The following is a 5269-nucleotide window of genomic DNA, read 5'->3' as shown; positions in this document are numbered from 1 at the left end:
ATGGGGAAAAAATGTATACCTGTGGCGGATTCATTTCAATATTTGGCAAAACTAATACAATATTGTAAAGTTTAAAAATAAAATAAAATTTTAAAAAAAGGAAAAAAAAAAGAGTCAACTATATATGTATTACACAATTTCTTTATTCACTCATCTATTGAGGGACAATTTATATTGTTTTCATACCTTTTTGTTGTTGTTCAGTCTCTCAGTCATGTCTGCTCAGTCTTTGCAACCCCATGGACTGCAGCATGCCAGGCTTCCCTGTCCTTCACCATCTATTATTATTATTATTACTGGCCATGCCTTGTGACCTGTGGGATCTCAGTTCCCTGATCAGGGATTGAACCCGGGCCCTTAGCAGTGAAAGCACCAAGTCCTAACCACTGGACCACCAGGGAATGCCTGCTGTGAATAATGCTGTAGCAGTCTTTCAGATATCTCTGCAAAAAAGTGATTTTGTTTCCTTTGTGTATATACCCAGAAATAGACTTGCTGGATCTTATGGTAGTTCTATTTTTAATTTCTTGAGGAACCTGCATAGTGTTTCCATAGTGGTTGTACCAGATTACATTTCTACCACAGTATACAAGGTTTCCCTTTTCTCCACGCCCTCACTGATAATTGTTATATCTTTTTGATAATGGCCATCCTAACAGTTATAAGGTGATATCTCATTGTAATTTTGATGTGCATTTCCCTGGTGACCAATGATGTTGAACATCTTTTCATGTACCTGCCGGCCATTTATGTGTCTTCTTTGGAAATGTCCTCTCTCCATTATTCAATTGGGTTACTTATTTATTTATGCTGTTGAGTTGTATGAGTTCCTTGTATATTTTGGGATATTAGCCCCTTACTGAATATGTGGTTTGCAAATATTCCATCCCAGTCCATAGGTGGCTTTTCATTTTGTCGGTGGCTTTGCTGTGCCTTTTAGTTTCATGCTGATCCACTTTTTGTTTTTGTTTTTGTTGTCAAATCCAAAAAATCCAAGACCAGTGTCAAGGAGATCATCTCCTATGTTTTCTTCTTTACAGGTTCAGGTTTTACTTTCAAGTATTTAATCCATTTTAAGTTGGTTATTGTGTGTGGTGTAAGAGAAGGATCCAGTTTTAGTCTTTTCCATGCAGCTGTCCAGTTTTCTCAATATCATTTTTTGAAAAGACTGTTCTGCTGTATATTCTTGACTTCCTGTTGAAAATTAATTAACCATATGAACATGGCTCTATTTCTGGGATCTCTATTCTGTTCAATGGATATATGTATCTGTTTTTATACCCAGATAATTCTATTTTGATTACTGCAGCTTTGCAATATAGTTTGAAATCAGATAGTGTGATGCCTCCAGCTTTGCTTTTCTTTCTCAAGATTGTTCTGTGCTTTGGAAATTTTTGTGGTTCCATATGAATTTGAGCATTTTTTCTGTATCTGTGAAACATGCCATTGGAATTTTTGTAGGGATTGCATTGGCTTTGGCTAGTATGGACATTTTAGCAATATAATTCTCCCAAGCCATGAATACAGAATATTTTCCTATTTATTTATATCTTCTTCAACTTCTGTCATCAGTGTTTTATACTTTTTAGTGTTTAAATCTTTCACCTTGTTGGTTAAAGCTTTTCCTAAGTGTTTTATTCTTTTAGATGCCATTATAAATTGGATTGTTTCCTTAATTTCTTTTTCTGATAGTTTATTGTTACTGTATAGAAACAAAACTGATCTTTTTTTTTTTGAAAAATACTTGGTATATATGTAGTAATTGTTTTTATAATGCTTTAAATATAACATTTTAAATTAGTCAATTATTTATTTATTTTGTACAGTAGTTCCTTGTTGGTTATCCATTCTAAATGTAGCAAGCAGTATGTACAAGTCAGTCCGAAACTTCCAATCTATTCCTCTCTGCCACTATTCCCCCAGTAACCATACATTTATTCTCTGTGAGTCTGTTTCTGTTTTATAAATAAGTTCATTTGTATAATTTTTTTTAGATCCTGCATATAAGGGATATCATATAATATTTGTCTTTCTCTGTCTGACTTGCTTCACTTAGCATGATAATCTCCAGATCCAATCATGTAGCTGTAAATGGCATTATTTCATTCTTTTTAATGGCTGAGTAATATTCCATTGTATATATGTACCACATCTTTATCCATTCATTTGTCAGTGGACAAATTTAGGTTGCTTCCATGTCTTGGCTATTGTTAATAGTGCTGCATTGAACATTGTAGTACATGTATCCTTTCAAACTATGTTTTTCTCCAGATATACACTCAGGAGTGGGACTGCTGGATGGTATGGTAGTTCTATTTTTAGTTTTGTAAGGAACCTCCATACTGTTCTCCATAGTGGCTGTATCAATTTACATTCCTACCAACAATGTGGAAGGGTTCTCTTCTCTCCACATCCTCTGCAGCATTTATTTTTTGTAAGTTTTTTGATAATAGCCATTCTGAGAGGTGTGAGGTGATATCTCATTGTTGTTTTCATCTGCATTTCTCTGATAATTAGTGATATTGAGCATCTTCTCATGTGCCTCTTGGGCATCTGTATGTCTTCTTTGGAGAAGGCAATGGCACCCCACTCCAGCACTCTTGCCTGGAAAATCCCATGGATGGAGGAGCCTGGTGGGCTGCAGTCCATGGGGTCGCTAGGAGTCAGACATGACTGAGCAACTTCACTTTCACTCTTCACTTTCATGCACTGGAGAAGGAAATGGCAACCCACTCCAGTGTTCTTGCCTGGAGCATCCCAGGGACGGGGGAGCCTGGTGGGCTGCGGTCTTTGGGGTCGCACAGAGTCCGACATGACTGAAGCGACTTAGCAGCATGTTTTCTTTGGAAAAATGTCTATTTTGTCTTCTGCCCACTTTTTGATTGGGTTGTTTGTTTTTTGGATATTGAGCTGCTTGTAAATTTTGGAATCTAATCCCTTGTTGGTTTTATTGTTTGAGAATATTTTTTCCCATTTTGTGGGCACAACTGATTTTGTATATTAATTTTGTATCCTACAACTTTACTGAATTTATTAGGTTTTAGCTTTGTGGATACCATGGTGACAATTTTTTTTTTTTGGTGGAATCCTCAGGTTTTTGATATGGCATATTGTTGTATCTGCAAAGAGATAGTTTTAGTTCTTCTTTTCTGATCTGGATGCCCTATATTTCCTTTTCTTGCTTAATTCCACTGGCTAGGACTTCCAGTACTATGTTGAATAATAATAAAAAAATGTGATAGGACTTCCTTGGTTGTTCAGTGGTTATGACTTCACGCTCCCAATGCAGGCAGCCCAGGTTTGATTCTTGGTCAGGGAACTAGATTCCACATATCATAATTAAGGGTTTGCTTTCTGCAACTGAAGATCCCATGTATTGCAACTAAGAGCCGGTATAGCCAGATAAATAAATTCTTCTTTTACCCAGTTTGTTGTGAGTTTTTATAATGAAAATATATTAAATTTTATCAAATGATTTTTCTGCATCTATTGCAATGATCCTATGATTTTTATCCTTCATTCTGTTAATGCGGTATATCACATATATTGATTTGCATGTGTTGATCCATCCTTGAATCCCTGGAAGAAATCCCACTTGATTACAGTGTATAATCCTCCTATTGTGCTTTTGAATTTAGTCTGCTAATATTTTGTTGCAGATTTTTGCATCTATGTCCATTAGGGATATTGCCTTTAATTTTCTTATCTTTAGCGTGTGTTTGTGTGTGCTCAGTTGCTCAGTTGTGTCTCACTCTCTACAGCCCCGTGGACTGTAACCCATCAGGCTCCTTTGTCCATGGGATTTTCCAGGCAAGAATACTGGAGTGAGTTGCCATTTCATACTCCAGGGGAATCTTCCTGACCCAGGGATGGGTGGGCTACAGTTCCTAGGGTCTCAAAGAGTCAGACATGACTGAAATGACCTAGCAGGCACACACTGCTGCTAAGTTGCTTCAGTCGTGTCTGACTCTGTGCAACCCCATAGACGGTAGCCCACCATGCTCCCCCATCCCTGGGATGCTCCAGGCAAGAACACTGGAGTGGGTTGCCATTTCCTCCTCCAATGCATGAAAGTGAAAAGTGAAAGTGAAGTTGCTCAGCCGTGTCCAACTCTTCGAGACCCCATGGACTGCAGCCTACCAGGCTCCTCCATCCATGTGATTTTACAGGCAAGAGTACTGGATTGGGGTGCCATTGCCTTCTCCAAGCATGCACACACACATACCAACAAATTAGATAACCTAGACTAAATGGATAAATTCATAGACGTATACAACCTATCAACGCTAAATGATGAAGAAACAGAAAGTCTGAACAGACCAATAATGGCAACCTCCAGACAAGAATACTGGAGTGGGTTGCCATGCCCTCCTCCATGCCCTCCTTCCTGACCCAGGGGTTGAACCTGTGTCTCTTACGTCTCCTGCAGTGGCGGGCAGGTTCTTTACCATTAGCACCACCTGGGAAGCCCCTTGTTGGTGTATAATTTATCATAATAGTTTTTATGTCCTTAGTATTTCTGTGTTATCAGTTGTAATGTCTCCTATTTCAATATTGATTTTATTTGATCTTCACTCTTTTTTTCTTAGTTTAGCTAAGGGTTTGTCAATTTTGTTTATCTTTTTTAAAAACCAGATTTTAGTTTCATTGACCTTAAAATTGTCTTTTTAGTCTCTGTTTCACCTATTTCACTTTGATCTTTGTTAGATCCTTCTTTCTACTGATTTTGAGCCTATTTTCTTCTTTTCTACTTCCTTGAAATGTAAGGATAGTTGTTTGCTAATTCACTTCAGCTGTGTCCGACTCTGTGCGACCCCAGAGATGGCAGCCCACCAGGCTCCCCCGTCCCCGGGATTCTCCAGGCAAGAACACTGGAGTGGGTTGCCATTTCCTTCTCCAATGCATGAAAGTGAAGTCGCTCAGTCATGTCTGACTCTTCGAGACCCCATGGACTGCAGCCCACCAGGCTCCTCCATCCATGGGAGTTTCCAGGCAAGAGTACTGGAGTGCAGTGCCATTGCCTTCTTCGAGGATAGTTGTTTATATGAGTCTTTTTCTTTCTTTTTTATTGAAGTATAATTGATTTACAGTGTTGTGGAGATTTTTTTTTTTTTTCTTAAAGTAGGCGTTTATTGCTGTAACCTGTCCTCTTGGAACTCATTTTGCCAGTCATAAGTTTTGGTATTTTGTGTTTTCCATTTTCATTTGTTTCAAAATATTTTTCATTTCTCTTTTGATTTCTTCCATGACCCATGGGTTATTCATAGGA

The 5269-nt window shown here is 38.1% G+C and overlaps 1 non-coding gene across 1 annotated transcript; it reads right to left on the bottom strand.

The window, feature by feature from the left end:
- Positions 1–328: 328 nt before the first annotated feature.
- TRNAE-UUC (transfer RNA glutamic acid (anticodon UUC)) lies at positions 329–401 on the bottom strand. The gene has a single exon. It is a non-coding gene; the product is annotated as a tRNA-Glu (tRNA).
- Positions 402–5269: the final 4868 nt, after the last annotated feature.

This window comes from Bos indicus, chromosome 3 (assembly GCF_029378745.1).
Source record: "Bos indicus isolate NIAB-ARS_2022 breed Sahiwal x Tharparkar chromosome 3, NIAB-ARS_B.indTharparkar_mat_pri_1.0, whole genome shotgun sequence".
NCBI lineage: Eukaryota > Metazoa > Chordata > Mammalia > Artiodactyla > Bovidae > Bos > Bos indicus.
The sequence above is the reverse complement of the archived record's forward strand: the minus strand, read 5'-3'. Positions and strand labels throughout refer to the sequence as shown.